We start from the raw sequence: 16704 nt of genomic DNA, 5'->3' as shown, positions 1-16704 counted from the left end.
CTCTAGTAATCCTTCCGAGGCAGTCATTTCCCATTTTATACATGTGCAACTGATTGGTCCTTCCTAAGTGGAGTACTTTGCATTTGTCCTTATTGAATTTCATCTTATTTACTTCAGACCATTTCTCCAGTTTGTCCACATCATTTTGAATTTTAATCCTAACCTCCAAATGACTTGCAACCCCTCCCAGCTTGAGAGTGGTCTCTTAAATCATCACCCTAGAGGCTCACACCTGCCAGTTTAACCTATATGCTATGCAGTAGAATAATTATGTTTGGTAATGTTTAGATGCCATATACACTCATCCATACTATTTTCCCTCTTACCCTTGGAGAAAGAATGGTCCAAGGAAAGTCCTTGTGTGTCAAGAAGCTAGGATGCAGATTTCTCTTGTGGAATGTGGTTGAGTTGAAAAGCCTGAATCAGAAATTGCTATATATAAGCAGAGTTGGGCTGGGATAGTACTTGAATAGGAGACATTCAAAGAACCTCTACTACTGGTATGGCAAAGAGTGGTGTTGATTTTCTATTAAGTGGAATATTTCTTGCTGAGTCACAATTGGACCATTGCCCAGCAAGAGCGTAGGAGTGCTGTGCTGTTGAGGATGCATTTTGGTTGAGATTTAGAGACATGAGTGTTTTTGTGATCATTAAATATCACAAGCCAATTTTTGTAAGAGTTGGGATTGACCTTTGTGTCCAGCACAAATTTAAATTTGCAAAATACTGTTCTACATCCAAGTTCCCCCTCTACCTTACAACATGACTTAAACTATATTCTTCCCTCCATGAACTACACTATTATCTAGCTTTCGTGTGTGTTGATAAATTACTGCTATATTCACTCTAGAGGTGACTGCATTTCAGAGGTGGATGAAGTTATCTTTGTTTAGGTTGTTGAGTTTGCTAAGTATTTTGCATGACCCTTGCGATGACTGTAGAAATTTAACATATAGTGATATTATGGCCTCTTGAGCCTTTTCTTCAGTCTTCCTCTGGGGACAGATGCTGGCAGACTTCTGTTATGAGCTAGTGTGGATGCTATTCTGTGTTTTATTATAATGACCTCTTTCTCTCGCATAGTGTCAAACACATGCAATAACAGTCAATAAAAAAAAATCTGTAGAGCTTTACATTCATCTAACTACTGGATCTAAAAGAAATTGCAATATGGTAAATATTCTTTTGTTTATTAAAATGAAGAGGAGTGTAGTAGTGCAAAAGAAAAAGATTACTGATCTGCTAGTTTTTTGGTGCTTTTTTTAAAGGACATGAATTAAAATGAAGTATGTACAAGCCTCTTCAGTATAACTAGCACTGCTCCTTACACTCATTCCAGGAGATTTATGCATTTTCACAGCCACTGCTACACCTGCCACTCTTATAATATGGTGATGGCAGATGCTTAGCCAGCAGTTTCTGCTGGGTCCTGGCCCTGCTGGGGCTGGCAGATGGAAGAGCATTCTAGGGGAAGACTGGAATCTAGTCCCTGCTACTGTGTTCTTCTTACACGATCATGAATAAAGGATGATATAAATGTAATAGTGGCACTATTCTCAGGACACTGCCTGAGCAACCATACACCTCATTACGCTGCATGAAAGAATTGCTCTCCAATCAGATGCTGCAAGTACTGATGTGTTATTTCTTTGGCTGATAGAACCTTTTGTGCACTTATACACACTATGGCACATTAAATTGCAATCACTAGAAGCTCTTGTGTCCCTGAATAGTGGCATCTCTTTAAAACAAGGTATTGTGATTCCATGGTGAGATCCAATAGCTACAGTGTGAACTTTATTAATCATGGCTGCACTATAGAAGTATTCACCCAGCATTCAATAACCACCTACGGTCCTGCCCTGTGTATTCACTGGGGGCAAGGGGAGAATTGCATCCCTAGATCTGAATCCAAAGGAGACAGTCTACATGTGGGTGTGTTCCCCTCCACCCCACCCAGCTGTGCAAGTAGGGGCCTCAGCCAGCCCCTGGGCACATTCCCTGGACCCTGCAGTAATCACTTCTCTGATCCCAGAATGCACTTAAAAGGATAAATTAGGGACTGGGTAGCTTGGGGAAGGAATGGATGACCTGGAGACAGAGTCCAAGGAAACACACATCCCCCAGCTGGCTCCACAGAGATGCTCAAGACAGACTTAGGGCTATATTACCTTCTTGTGGAGCCTCCTTTCTTGTAGTGATCCCACTGTAAGCAGGGTGAGTCACTGGGGCAGTTGCCACCAGGAACAGAGGGAACAGGGTGTTAGGAGCCAGAGCCACTGTAGAGGTACAGGAACTCCACATGGGTGATCTTAGCTTCCCATTGATCTCCTGGAATCTGCAAGGTTTAAGGGGCAGGATGTGTGGCCTATTCCATGGGGGACAAATCCTGCCCTTAATGAAATAATGCATGAGGAACTCTGTGAAGGGATCTCTGCAGAGATTTCCTCCCTCTTTGACCCCTCAGCAGCTGATGCTGTGGGAGGGGATGAGACAGTCTCTAGAATGGATTGTATTCTGTAGCTATTTTAAAGTCCTGGTCTGGTATCTGGAGCCATTGTTTCTGATAGCTCATTGTCTCCCTCTGGTCATCTGGCCCAGCCTCTTCTCTGTCCCATCAGATAATCTCCTCATTGTCAGTGTGAGAGCTTTCCTTTCTGAGAGTTCCTGTCATATGGAGCAACCACTCTACAACTCTGTGGCTTCATCGTTTCTCCATTTCTTCCAAGTGACAGGTGAAAACGAATTTTGCTCCATTGCCTATATCCTTAAATTATAGCAGAGGCAGAGAGTCATTTTCTCAGTAATTGTATTATTTCTTTCTACAAAAACTTTGAAAGACTCTGTGAAAGATGATATACAAAATAAAGCTGAATTGTAAAAAAGGATTTCCTTTGAATGTAAACTAAAAAAAGTTCATTCTGTTTAAGGGAAAAATAGTATAATGAGCCTGATTCTAATCTCATTTATACCGGTATGAATCAATAATAGTTCTCTTGAAGTCACTAGTTATACTAATGAAAATGAGGCCAGAATTGGGCCCCTTTTAGTTTTTGTAAATAGGCTGTTTGACTGACCCCTAAAACCTGTTCAGTACAGGACAATACATTGTGCAACTTTTTATACAGTGTACAGAGCTCCTCAATAGTTTTGCTAACTACCTTGATAACAGAGGAAGTTAAAACGTCTCCTGGAACATAAGGACATATGGTTGCATCTAATTTCATCTTGGACCACACAATTCAATTGCCATATTGCAACAGACCGGTGTTTGATCATGTCTGACAGTATCCATTCTCAGGCACTTCAGATTGAGGTGCAAAGACAGCTCACAATGGACAACTACACAGTGACCTGCCCCCGCCCCCAAAAATGTCATCCTAACCCTAAACAGTTAGTAATTGGTTTATGCTCTGAACCATGAATATCTTTATAAAGTTGTATCCGTCTGTATGACTGTGGATATAAATGACTAATACTTTCCAGAATTCCACTAAGATCTTGCTTTCCAAGACATCTAAAGGAAATGAGTTCCACAAGTTAATTATGGGAAGGTATGGTTCCTTTTAACCAGTTTTTAAAATGTGATGCCCTTCAGTTTCATTAAAAATCCCTCTACTTTACAAGGGAATTTAAAGAATCCCCAATTAACCTTCTCTATACCACACATTGTTTTCTGTACCACTACTCTTTCCATACATGTCCCCTCTGTTCATCTCCCTGCAGACCAAACAGACTTCTTTTCAATTTCTCTATATAAGAAAACTCTCCATAGCTTTCATTTCTTTTTATCATTTGTGTTTTCTGCTTCTGTTTTCTACATTCCTTCTATATCTACTATAGCCCTTGAGATAGGATGATGAGAAATGAACAGAGTGTTTAAATATCAATAGTATAAGACATTTAGTATATTTTCTCTGCCAATCTACATACACCCTAATATTTTGCAAAAAGAAAAGGAGTACTTGTGGCACCTTAGAGACTAACCAATTTATTTGAGCATAAGCTTTCGTGAGCTACAGCTCACTTCATCGGATGCATACTGTGGAAAGTGTAGAAGGTCTTTTTATACACACAAAGCATGAAAAAATACCTCCCCCCACCCCACTCTCCTGCTGGTAATAGCTTATCTAAAGTGATCACTCTCCTTACAATGTGTATGATAATCAAGCTGGGCCATTTCCAGCACAAATCCAGGTTTTCTCATCCCCCCCACCCCCCACACAAACCCACTCTCCTGCTGGTAATAGCTTATGGTCACGCGATTACAGACATGAAAGTTGCGATATTACAACAAAAAAAAACTTCAAATCCAGACTCCAGCGAGAAACTGTTGAATTGGAATTCATTTGCAAATTGGATACAATCAACTTAGGTTTGAATAGAGACTGGGAGTGGCTAAGTCATTACGCAAGGTAACCTATTTCCCCTTGTTTTTTCCTACCCCCAGATGTTCTTGTTAAACCCTGGATTTGTGCTGGAAATGGCCCACCTTGATTATCATACACATTGTAAGGAGAGTGATCACTTTAGATAAGCTATTACCAGCAGGAGAGTGGGGTGTGGGGAGGTATTTTTTCAGGCTTTGTGTGTATAAAAAGATCTTCTACACTTTCCACAGTATGCATCCGATGAAGTGAGCTGTAGCTCACGAAAGCTTATGCTCAAATAAATTGGTTAGTCTCTAAGGTGCCACAAGTCCTCCTTTTCTTTTTGCGAATACAGACTAACACGGCTGTTACTCTTAAACCTAATATTTTGTTTGCTTTTTGTTCCGCGATTATGGCTAGACTAGAGGCACCTACTATAAACACCAGAAATTTTGGGAGAAGAGATTAAAATAGATGTGTCTATTTTAACCAGAATCCCTAATGCTGTTGACAGGTGCACTGTGGTTGAAAAATGCAGTCACAGAAGCTCTTCTTGCTCTGTTGTAACGATAATATTATCTAAGTAGATAAGCAACCTGACTCCTGGAGACCTCAGAAGCAAAGCTACTGGTCTCATAATCATTGTGAAAGCTCCTGGAGCAATCTAGAGGCAAAACTACATTACTCTCTTTTGGTACAATACTGCTTTCCAGGAGAACCTTAGGAAATCTGGTAATTTGGATGGATGGGAGTGCTGATACAAGCTTTGATCAAATCTCTCTTGGCCAGAAAATGCACACTGTAAACAGTAATTTTTAACTGCTTGAGACAGTCTGCAAGACAGATACTACGAAGAACCCTATGAGCAAAGAGTAAATTTCAGGTCAGTTTCTTGGGACAGGTATTTTCTGGAAGATCTATGAGAGAGCTTGGGAAATGGGGAGTGAAGGGGAATGGAAAGGAGGAGGAGGAGGATAGCTTAGGAGGACTCAGAATAAAGATAGTCCATTTTATGGTGCTAGCCTGGAACTTGAGAGCACTGAGTTGAATTCCTTGGTCTGCCTTAGGCAAGTCACTTAGGCTGTCTGTGTTCATCTACGAAATGGGATAATAGCACTTGCCTACAACCCAGGACTTTTGTGAGAATAACTACATTAAAGGCTGTGAGCCTCCAGATACTATGGTGGTGGGGAGCTATAATATACCGATATTATAAGAACCTTACATAGACCGAATGCTCTGGGGATGGTTGCGATCCATAATCCATTGGGCCCGGGGCAAGTGCCACATTGCAATGTTTTTCTGTTAATTTCTGACTCTGTCAAATTACATAACTGTCTTTATGTAAACACTGACCTTTGAGGTGACGGCCTTGCTGACAGCAAATGTAACTCTTTTCCGCTGAGGCTTCCAAATAACTTTCACTGTCCTTATGAAATAACTGGGTAGTCATTAGAAATCTGGAGGGGGTTTAACCTTTCAATGGGGGTGACAGCCCGGGTACATTTGGATAAACCAATATTGCCAACTCTCGCAATGTTATTGCAACTCTAGCAATTTTGGGTGTTGGGTTGCTGGGGTATTTCTTGCCTGTCTTGTGAAAACATGAAGAAAGGCTGCCAACTCCCAAATGTTCTCTCACTCAAAATGGCCACCATTTCCTGATGTTATAATGGGGCTGAAGCCCGCAAGATGGCCATCATTCCCATTGTTTTCAATTAGGCTAAAGCCAGGCCCACGGACAAATTGGCTGCCACTCTGTGGTTCAGGGGGCTTGTTGGAATTTATTAACAATATTTGAAAATTATTAATTTGGGAAACCACCAAACACTAATTTAGCCATATATCCCTTAATTAAATCCAAAGACCAAATAGTACTTATACAATTGATCTAAACTTGTCTAAAAAGTCTAAATAATAAGCAATTTACTACATTCAAACAATAATAAAACATTTAATAAGCATTTGATCAAGATACTTACAAACAGGCTAAACCTAGAGGTGCTTAGAGCCATATCGGTTGTTCCAGTACCCTTTAAGAGATTACATTTTTACACTCTTTAACAAACAAGCGATGTCATTGCCAGGTACTGACTTCAGCTAAAAATCAATTTGAGACAGTTCACCCTTTATTTCAAGTCTTAATCAAGATAAGATTTACAATTTCCTTTCTTCCCAAAGCCTTTCCTCCCCTCCTTCTTGCTGTCCAACAGTTCTTCCATTGCACTTGGAACATCCAGAATAATTCTGAGCCAATAAAACTGGACAATTGGAATGCATACCGAGCACCTTTACAGATTATTCTGGGACATCTACCTCAAAAAAGGAACAATCCTGGGAAAACCTGGACAAGTAGCTGCCCTACTTGCTCTGCTCTGGTTTCACATAGGCATGAACACTGGTGTGTGGGTTGGGAAGGGCCATGTTGGCTCATTTTAAGACAGATTTGTCTTATTCAAAGCCATTAGCTATCCAGTTTTATTGGCTCAGGATCAACCTGGATGTTCTAGCTTTTTGCACCTCACAGGTAATGGCAGTCTTAAGAGAGACGGTTCTGGGGTAGGTTTCAGAGTAACAGCCGTGTTAGTCTGTATTCGCAAAAAGAAAAGGAGTACTTGTGGCACCTTAGAGACTAACCAATTTATTTGAGCATAAGCTTTCGTGAGCTACAGCTCACTTCATCAGATGCATACCGTGGAAACTGCAGCAGACTTAAAGTAGAAGGCAGGGCAGGGGAAACTCAGGGAAGTGCTGCATCTGGGATCCTGGCAGAGGAGAATAGCAGATAGCATGGCATAATGAATTGAATGTATAATTGCCTGTTTCTACAATAAGTGGAGGAAAAAATACAAGACACTGGACATTTATTAATATATAATCACTCCTAGTTTGTGAATCACATTTAGGAAGACACACACATGCTTTTAAAATCATAATTGTGTACAAGTTATATGTGTGTATAATATGTCTAATCAGTGTTATGATATTATTAAAATCTCTTGGACAAATTTCTGTAATGAAATCCAATGCTTACCTTTCAAATCCTGTGGATTTTATGGTAGATCAATGATGTTTACTTGATGTAAATTTGATATAACTTCAAATGCCCAGTACAGTTTTAAAACAATTGTATTAGGTTTGCCAGGAGGACAGTCTTGATTTAGATGAGTCTGCTCTTATCACTACAAGGGAAGAAAAAAAAAAAAAAGCAAAATGTACTGAAATTTCTCACACAGGACACAGCAAAAAGAGAGACGATTATAAATTTAAAAACACTGTCTAATCACTCAGCGTCTGAAAAGATGCAAGAAAACATACAGTCTTCATAGAGATAATTTTAAAAGCAAGGGACTAAAAGTATAATTCTGGAAATTATTGCATATTCTCTTAAGGTCCTAGTTGTCTTGAGAGACACGCAGAACTCCCACTAATGGTAAATGGAGCTGTGCACATGCATCAATTCGAGAACAGACTTTCAAAAAGAAAATTGTGTATGGGAAGCTAATTATTTTTTATTTCACCCAACTTTGTCACTTCTAATTCCATAAAACTACAGCTGGACTCTTTCAGTTGCATAGTTACCAAATATTTGGTTTCAACACCTATGACTTTTTTTAAAAAGTCAACTCGGCTTATGCAGACCTAGTGTTTGGTTGTGGGGTTTTTTACTTAATTTATTTCTCATTTTTACATAATTCTATAGACAGAATTTCTCAGGTAGGGCCCAGTCCTGAACTTCAGACTAACAAATTTTCCATTAACCAGTGGGTGATTTTTATAAGGACCATGATCTTGCATTAGTCACACTTGAAATACCTGAGTAAAATCCAAGGCTAAGGGGCCGATATTATCCACCTTTCCAAGTTCTGCTGATGGTGAGGAGAAGCCATGTGCCACCAGAGTGAGGTACCTGCAGCTGCCTAGCAGGCTCCCTTCTTTTTGCCCTTCTACCAGGTTTCAGCTACACAAGTTAAGGTGAGTTCTAGCAGGAGTGGGGTGGAAGAAGCAGCCATGTGGCATGCTCCCCTGGGATATCTTCTAGCTGGTAACTCTGTGGGTGTTTGTGCTGCTCCAGGCACTGTAAACTCCCACCCTGTGCTTCACTTTATGCCAGCAAAAGCAGAAGCTACTGGAAAAGTGCTTCCTGAAGGAAACATGCTGCTGCTGGGAGCAGAGTTTAGAGGAATTGGTTGCACAATCAATGGCACTTGGATCATATGATGTGTAGTGGGTTCCTTGGCACATGTGTGATTCAAAGTTCTTCCCTCCCTTGACTGAGAGGACAGATGGTCCAGTAGTTAGGACATTAGCCCAGGACTGGGAAGACCTGACTTCAGTTCCTTGGTCTGCCACAAACTTCTTGTGTGACCTTGGCCGAGTCACTTAGCCTCTCTGCTTCAGTTCCCCATCTGCAAACAGGTATAACACTTGCCTGCCTTTCAAGGGTGTTAAGGATATATTAAAGTTTGTGAGGTGCTCAGATACTAGGGGGCATACAAGTACCTTTGTGCAGAACTGTCCTTCTGTCTCAAAACTCTCTCTTGGAATGCTGCAGAAACTCTGCCATTCTCATATTGTAACAGAATTCTTTGGGGACTTTTACTCCTGCTGTAGGATTCTTCTGGAATAAAGGAGAATATGGCCATTAGAAGGAAAAGAATGTGATTGATAGATATTATGTTAAGGTGAATGTTTTGTTTAAGAATGGGTGGGTAGTGGGATGAGACAGTTTAATGGCAAGTCTACAAATTTAGCATGGTATTTGTCACAAATTCAGGATCCTGTAGAACAGAATAAATCAGATGAAATAAGCAGCTCTTGGCGCAGGATAGAGCCTTTAGTTTGTAAACTTCATAGGCTTTTATTTAGTTTATTCTTGTTATTAGGGAGGTAAAATAGCAGAAATAAAACTGAAGACTTTTTAGATTTTTAAATTTGAAATCTTAAACCCCAGTCACGGAGGCAAATCCAATAAATGAAAAACAGGGCTGCAGTTCCAGAGAGCAGTGGTGGAAAATAATTAGAGCTCTGGCGAATAAGATCTTTTTTTCTTTTTCCCCATATAGCTGCTGTTCCCAATATACTCACTATTTCATCATCCTCTTCATCAGGAGCAAGTTTTGCATCCAAGAATTTACTGGCCCCATTAAATTAAAATAACAATATAGGGCCAAATTTTGGCATGGACTATGCATACCAGTGCGATTGTGAGGTGAAAACCTAACTTTGCTGTCTCCAATAAAGCTCACAGAAAAACTTCTCTGAAAATTTCCACAGCAGGAGCTGTGGAGGTGTGTTCTTGAGCATGTCTAAAAAGTCAGAGAGTGTTGCCTGGCATTCATGCATATATGTCCCTTGGCTCTGAGACATGGTGAGAGGGATGGGTCTCAGATCCAAAGCTCTAGCCCGAGCAGGAACATCTACACTGCTAGTTTTAGTGCTGTAGTGTGAGCCCAAGTCTGTAGATCTAGGTTCTGAGACTCACTGCTGAGGTGTTTGTTTCTGCAGTGCAGACATAAACTTAGTGACCTGCACAAAGTACCTATCAAGTTCTTGACACAGCCACATTAAGAACTCAGGAGTTCCTGGCTTGTAGCCTCTTGTTTGGTCTACTGGACCATGATGCCTCTCTAAAAAACTTTAGATACTTATGTGAGCCAAACTTTCGAATTTCTTATCCAAAGTTTATAGCAAACTTAGCTATGCCTCTTTGGCCTGTACACCAAACCAAATCCAAACAGGTTTGAAGCAGCATGAAAGTAGAATTCCGTCCAGGTGACACAAGGAAATGCAGAGGCATGCAAGAATATTTTCAAAACAAACATTGTTCAAACTTCTTTGAACTGTAGCAAAGCTTCTGTATGAGTTAGGTGAAGGTTAGGATCAGTTCATATTTTTCTGGACCATTGTTATCTGTACCTGGTTTTTTGGTTTTTTTGTTTGTTTGTTAGTTTTTGTGTTTGGTTTGGAAAAGGACCAAAATAAAAAACAATCTGAATATGTTATTGCAGCTTAATTATCAATGTATACTGTTTTCATTATGGTGCACATTTTTGCCTCCTAATTTGAGTGCCCTAGTTCACATTGCTATGTGCCTATCTTTCTGAGCAGCAGATCCAAATACAAATCCCATCTCTATGTCCTAGTTTTTTCTTCAGCAATTCAGAAACTAAGTGGCTTTAACTACCATGAGATGGGATGAGAAAGAATGAGTGAGAGAGAGAGAACCATGTAACATTGAACTACCTGTTTATTTCATTGTAAGGTACTCTCATACCTTGATGATGAGCATTTATGAATAACTCCCTCTTAATAAATTTCTCCAGCCTCATTTTGGCAAAAAAAAACAAAACAAAAACAAAAAACAGGCTCTCGTAATCACAAAGTCAAAAGATATATTTTTTTCTTTTTTCCTTTTTGCCAGAATCCCATATTTCTGTGTTTGCTAGGAAAAGTGATTGCTGGCCCTGCTATCCAATATTTTTTCTCCACCTTCACCTAATACCTCTCTAATTCCCAATACACTTAACTGTTTACTTTAGATATTGTTCTCCATGATCTCTAGTTTTCTAGGAAGCAGGGGCAGGATTTATTCTCTCTGTGACACCACATTCCAGACTTTAGAGTCTGAATTTAATATTTCTGATTGATTGTTTTCTTATTAGTTGCTATATTTTTCCTCCATAGTCAAGTTTACTTTAAAGATCAAGAATGATCAGAGAGAAAACATTCTTCCTGGTTTTCTGATTTGCCTTTGCACTGCTGTCAAGATAGTTTACAGCCAGCTGACTAATTCTGGGTCCAATAGCCACAGGTCCCCTGATTTTCAGAGCAATTGTTGAGTGATTTGTGGCATTTGGAGACTCACTAGATCTTCTACCCCCAGTGCTAGGGGTGCTGCTAGCTCCCTGCTAGCAGCTGGCTTGCTTATGCCTCCTCCTCTTAAGGGGGAAGAGTGTTACTTGCTCATGTACAGGGCGCTTGGGGGCGGGCAGATGGAAGGTTGCAGCAGTCTGAATGGCATCCTTCCATATCGTAATGGCAGCAGTCCTGCAGCTGAAGAGAGAATGCAATACACGTCACAGACAAAGGCTGAGGCTAAGAATCTAAAAGCTAGTTTTTGCAAAATATTCAGTACCTGTTTGTATGGGTGGTGGCCTGCCCTCTGTGATGGAATTGTTCAAGAAAGTCATTCTTCCTTCAGTGCCAAGGTAGATGCAGCAGATGATGCATAACTTGATGATGCATCACTTATACTGGGACTGTAGCATACACAGCATTGCATGCCACAGTCACAGAAGTGCTTTTCCACACACTTTAGGTGAAATATACTAAGATTATGCTGGACTCGAAGTAGAAATGCTATTGTCAGAATTGCGCCCCATTGCAGGCAAAGCAGAGTTACGTATCAAAAAAGAGACATAGAAGTAATTTTAATTATGCAGGGTGAAATGCAATAGTAAATTTAAAGACTGTAGGTTTTGGTTTTTTTTTTTTTTCTAATGTTAAACTGGATGTGAAAAGGATCCATAAATAAATGATAAATCACTGATTGCTTTGAAAGTTTACTTGAAATGTCTGTAGTGTGCTGCTGACAGTGAATGTCCTGAATTGGCCTAAGAAATGCAACTTAATGCAAAAGCAAACAGGAATATAACAATATTATGGCATCTATATTCATCTGATAGCAGTAGAGTTTGATGTGTGTTTTCCAAAATACTAAAATTATTTTATGAAAGTAAAGCAGATTATATAATCCATTTTAAAAGTTTTGGTTTGCACAGTATTAAATAGATGGGAATGAATAACCATATAGGATCAGTCAGTAAATACTGTCTGTATCTCAGGAAGCACACAAAAAAAAGATTGAGTGGAGTCTTTTATTCACTTTGATTTCCACATGTCGAACTATGGTAATTTATGTCGGAGAGAGCTGTAAGTTTTTAGCTAGTCCTTACCGTGTGTATCTTTCCTCCTGATTCTACAGTATATTGTATATACCCTCTCTGTGACCACAGAAGGAATCTTCTTTGGAAGAGACCTGAACTAACAACACTGTGTGCCAAAGAGTGGGCTTGTTGGCCTGATTTCAAAATTATACCTACTCCTCCTGATTTGTATTTTCTACCATTTCAACAAGGGATCCATTGTCCTTAATCAGTTATTTTCTTCTGGCTATTGTCATACCATCTGCGAATCTCTCCTCTGGGGATTCTTGCTCTGGAGCTGGCATTTCCAGGCTCCTGGCAGGTGCACAAATCCTATCTCTACAGACAGGCAAGGTAAGCCTTATCTACTACAATTCAGGCCAGTTCAGTTTATTAAACAACAGAATACTATGTTACAATACCATTTGTGGACCAGTTATACATTATAGAATGTGCTAAAAATAAAATGAGTTAATGTGATGGGAGCCTAATAATTGAAGGTGGGTTTGCATTACATTGTAAGTACAGCTTTCCAAGCTGCTTTTAGAGTTACGGTCTGCCGGTCCCCATGGGAGATCCAAGGATGTCTGAAAAAACCCTTGGAGTAGGAGCAGTGTAATTCCAGATGACATTTGGATTTATGCTCCTTCCGCATGGTGCCGAAGGTAGTCAGGGCAAGTGGAAAGAGTTTTGCATAGAAACCAAAAGCAACTTCATGGTAACATCCCATCACTGTATCACCGCTACCCCTTTAAAGGCCATGCAGCCATGGAGGTCAGCCATTCTCCAGGAAAAGCAAACTATGTGGAAGGAGGAGTACTGCCTCAAGAGATGAATTTTCTGTGTTTTTGATCTGCTGCTTTGTTCTTTCTGGGTAATGGAGTGGAGCAGCCAGAGTGCATAAAAAAATGGCTTGGTACCATAGACTCTGGCCAGTCCATATGCCGCCTCGAATGCCAACAACAATGGTAGCACTTCTAGTCTCTGGTGTGTTGCCACTGGTTGGCCCCATTACTGCTTACATGCATGTTCATGCTCCATCAATTGCTTGCAAAAGCCATAAAAGGGGGATTTACTGCTGTCTTCAGCAGAAGTAATTAAGACGCTTTTTACATCTGATATCATTCTGAGAGCAGAACGTGTACATAGAGTGGCTGTTTCCTGGATCCTCTCCCGTTTCCTCCAGCACAATAATCCACCTACCTTTCTATGCACATGGGCTCATCTCTGTGCTGCATATACCCCATAATCAGAAGCAATCAAAACTTGGGATGGATGGGAAGCCAGCAGAAATGTGTCAGGCAACAGATATGATGCTGCTCCTGCATAGCACCTAAGGGTAGGCAGAGTGCAGACGTAATGCTGACAGACCCAGTCATCAGCAGGTGAGATCGAACGGGGGACCTCCGGCGCTTAGTGCATGAGCCTCTACCACATGAGCTAAAAGCCAAGTGGCTGTTAGCTAAGGCTGTAGAGCAGACTCATTTGATTGCTCTCTTTACGTGGTCTCAGTGCCACTAGATGGCACAGAACACCACACCCAGAAAGTGTGTGGGTTCCACAGATGCACCAAAATCTACAAGGACGGGTTCTGCTGGACTTTGATCTCCAGCCAGAACAGCTGCCGGAGCTCTCTCGGTGTTCCGTTCGTTCACTTGCACAGCCATCCAGAGGAGACAATGCAATAGCACTGTGGCCCAACAAAAGGAAGGTTACTATCAGGATTAGTGCTCCCCTTTTGCAGCATGACATGATTGAAGGTGAGTGTGTGGCCCTTTCTGAAATGGGAATAAGGGAAGCAGGTCCTGGTAGATGGGGAGCATGGTGCAGGATGCCATTGCTGACATTCTGCAGCCCTGGGAAAAAGGCCAGTTTGTTTCATGCATTTGATTTAGGCCCCGTGGCTGCCAGGATTTTGTTAAATAGATTTCATTTTCTATACATCTTGCCACTAAGCACTCTGGCCATATCCTGCAGTCACTGTGTGCACCTTCCTCACATTGCAGACAATGGGAACTCAGTGAGTGAAATGTTACTGCAGGATCCAGCCCTGCAATATGTAAAGGCTGAATAATGCCATTTGATTTATAAAGGAAGGAAGTCTCTGAATTATTCATGATTAGGTAAGAGAAATCAGCCTGTTTGATTTCCATCTTTAGCCTATCTCACATATACAGCAAGGAAGCACAGATCATGTTAATATTTTCAAATTGGAAGCTCAGGCTTTTATATGAAAACTAGTAATCTACCATACTGTTTTCTTTTTGTTTGTTTGTTTTTACAGAATTTTAATCCCTCATGTTGCTCAGACATTCCATCGCCTTGTAGGGATTTTTAACTTTACAAGGGGATTTGGAACAGGGGAGTATGCCTAATAGTAGTTTTAGGGGGGGCTGTATCCCCAAACATCCAAAGAAAGAAAAAAAGGAATGAAGATTCTTTATGAAATCTTGTTGAAGCCCTGTTTGAAGAAAGATTATAGAAAACATCTCTATACTGTGGGGATTTTGGGATTGTTTGTTTGCAACTCTCTTTCACCTACCACCATTAATCATAAGGATCTTCTGAAGAAAACAAATATACCTGGCCTTCAGACCAAACTTATTCCGAGGAAAGGAAAATTTGGATGGCAGTGGAAGCCAGAAAGGGAGTTAAAAACAAATAGCTCCACTGCAATACTCTGACACTGACAGAGAGATGGAAAGCTGGTAATGTGAGATTCCTATTTTTAAATAGTGATTTGTTTAATCATTTCTTTTCCCTTAGGCTGAGACTAAAAAGTGTTGCCCTCTTACATCATTTTGTGGGCAGACAAGAAGAAATAAGTTGTAAACGCCCTCTAGACTGCATAGAGTACGGGCAGCAAATTGGACAAAGAATCAAAATATTCAATAAAAGTTTGGAGTGAGTTGGACACAACATCTAAGTGACCAGAGGTCATCCTATGTTCCACGGTGAAACCTGCCATCACATCAAATACTCTATTAAAAATGTGTGTATCCCTTTCCTATCTCTATTTTGCTGCTTTGACGGTAACAGTTGGGGAGATTATCTGCCTGGCATCAAACAGATATATTATTTCTAAAGGATCATATGTGACCCATATGGGTGGGTTCTCCGTGTTCCTCTGATGGTCTGAGATATGGGGGGATTACCTTGACGTCTCCCCTCATCCTCTTAATATTCTTTAATAGGTTCTTGGGGCCCCGACTGCTTTTTTTTTTAATGGCTGATTTGTTTATTGTTGACCTCTACCATGGAGTGTCTTTGTCTATCTCCTAAATATGAGTAGATGTTGACTTGCGAAATCATCTCTCCTTAGTGACATCAGATACACACTTGACAGCATGGGAATGGCTCAACAACAAACTGTGAGTTGCGCTCCTTCGAAATTCTTTACCATCATCAGCGAAAGACCCTGTTGTTGTATTAAGACACATTGGCATTGCTTTAGTTGACACTTATTTACAATACAAGAGCTTGATTTGAAATGCATTTAAATAGTTAGTTAGAATTAGTGATTCTGTTATAGCAAGGAGTTATCTGGGGCAGGGTAGAGGTATATTATGGGGATCAAATTCTTTGCTTGCATAACTCCATTTATTTCATGCGAGTTATGTCAGCAAAGAACTTGGCCCAGTATTTAAAGCGAACACACTACGGATCTATTGAGTGGAATTTTGCTGTTGACTTCAATGGGGCCAGGATTTCACTCATGGTATCTAGGTGGCTGGTTTGAAGTTCCCCTAACTTTCAACCACCTCTTTAGCTACAACTACATTAATCTCTGCTACTTTGAAGTTGTGGCTCATAAAAATACTTGTGAAAAGCAAATAGTTTTGCCTTTGGGATACACCATATTATAACAGGTATCAGTTGGTTTCCAGATCTCTTCTAGACAGGATGCCAGCAATCACTTTGAGGTCTTTACTTCCCCATTTCAAATTATTCCAGCTGCTTGCACTGCTAAAGCACTATCTTCAATAGATTGCCCCTCACCCCCAAAATAAAGTATAAACCTTTCTATAAAAGTTGGCTTAATATTTTTGTTTGCTAAGTGGTTTTGCTTCCTTCCTTGGTTATGATTTCATGGAGGCATTTTTGTTCACATGAGAAAACAAATGAATAAATTCCCCAGTGCCTGCTTCCCTCCTCTGCAAGCACATATCCCCCTGGGATGCAAGGTTCATGACAAGCTAACTGGGGAATGTTTGCAGTAGCCCCTTGCTCCAGTTTTGGGATATCTGCAGTTGCCTAAAAAAAAAAAAAAATTAACAGGTTTCCAGAACTGAGGGCCATAAGACGCTTGTGGGTCAACAACTACTGCCATTATTCTCCCATCTGTTTTTCTATTGTGAGATGAAAAGAGGAATATGTTTCACCTGTACCAGTTTGCACCATAGGTT

The sequence above is a fragment of the Caretta caretta genome, chromosome 11 (assembly GCF_965140235.1).
Source record: "Caretta caretta isolate rCarCar2 chromosome 11, rCarCar1.hap1, whole genome shotgun sequence".
Taxonomy (NCBI): Eukaryota; Metazoa; Chordata; order Testudines; family Cheloniidae; genus Caretta; species Caretta caretta.
This window is presented reverse-complemented; position numbering follows the sequence as displayed.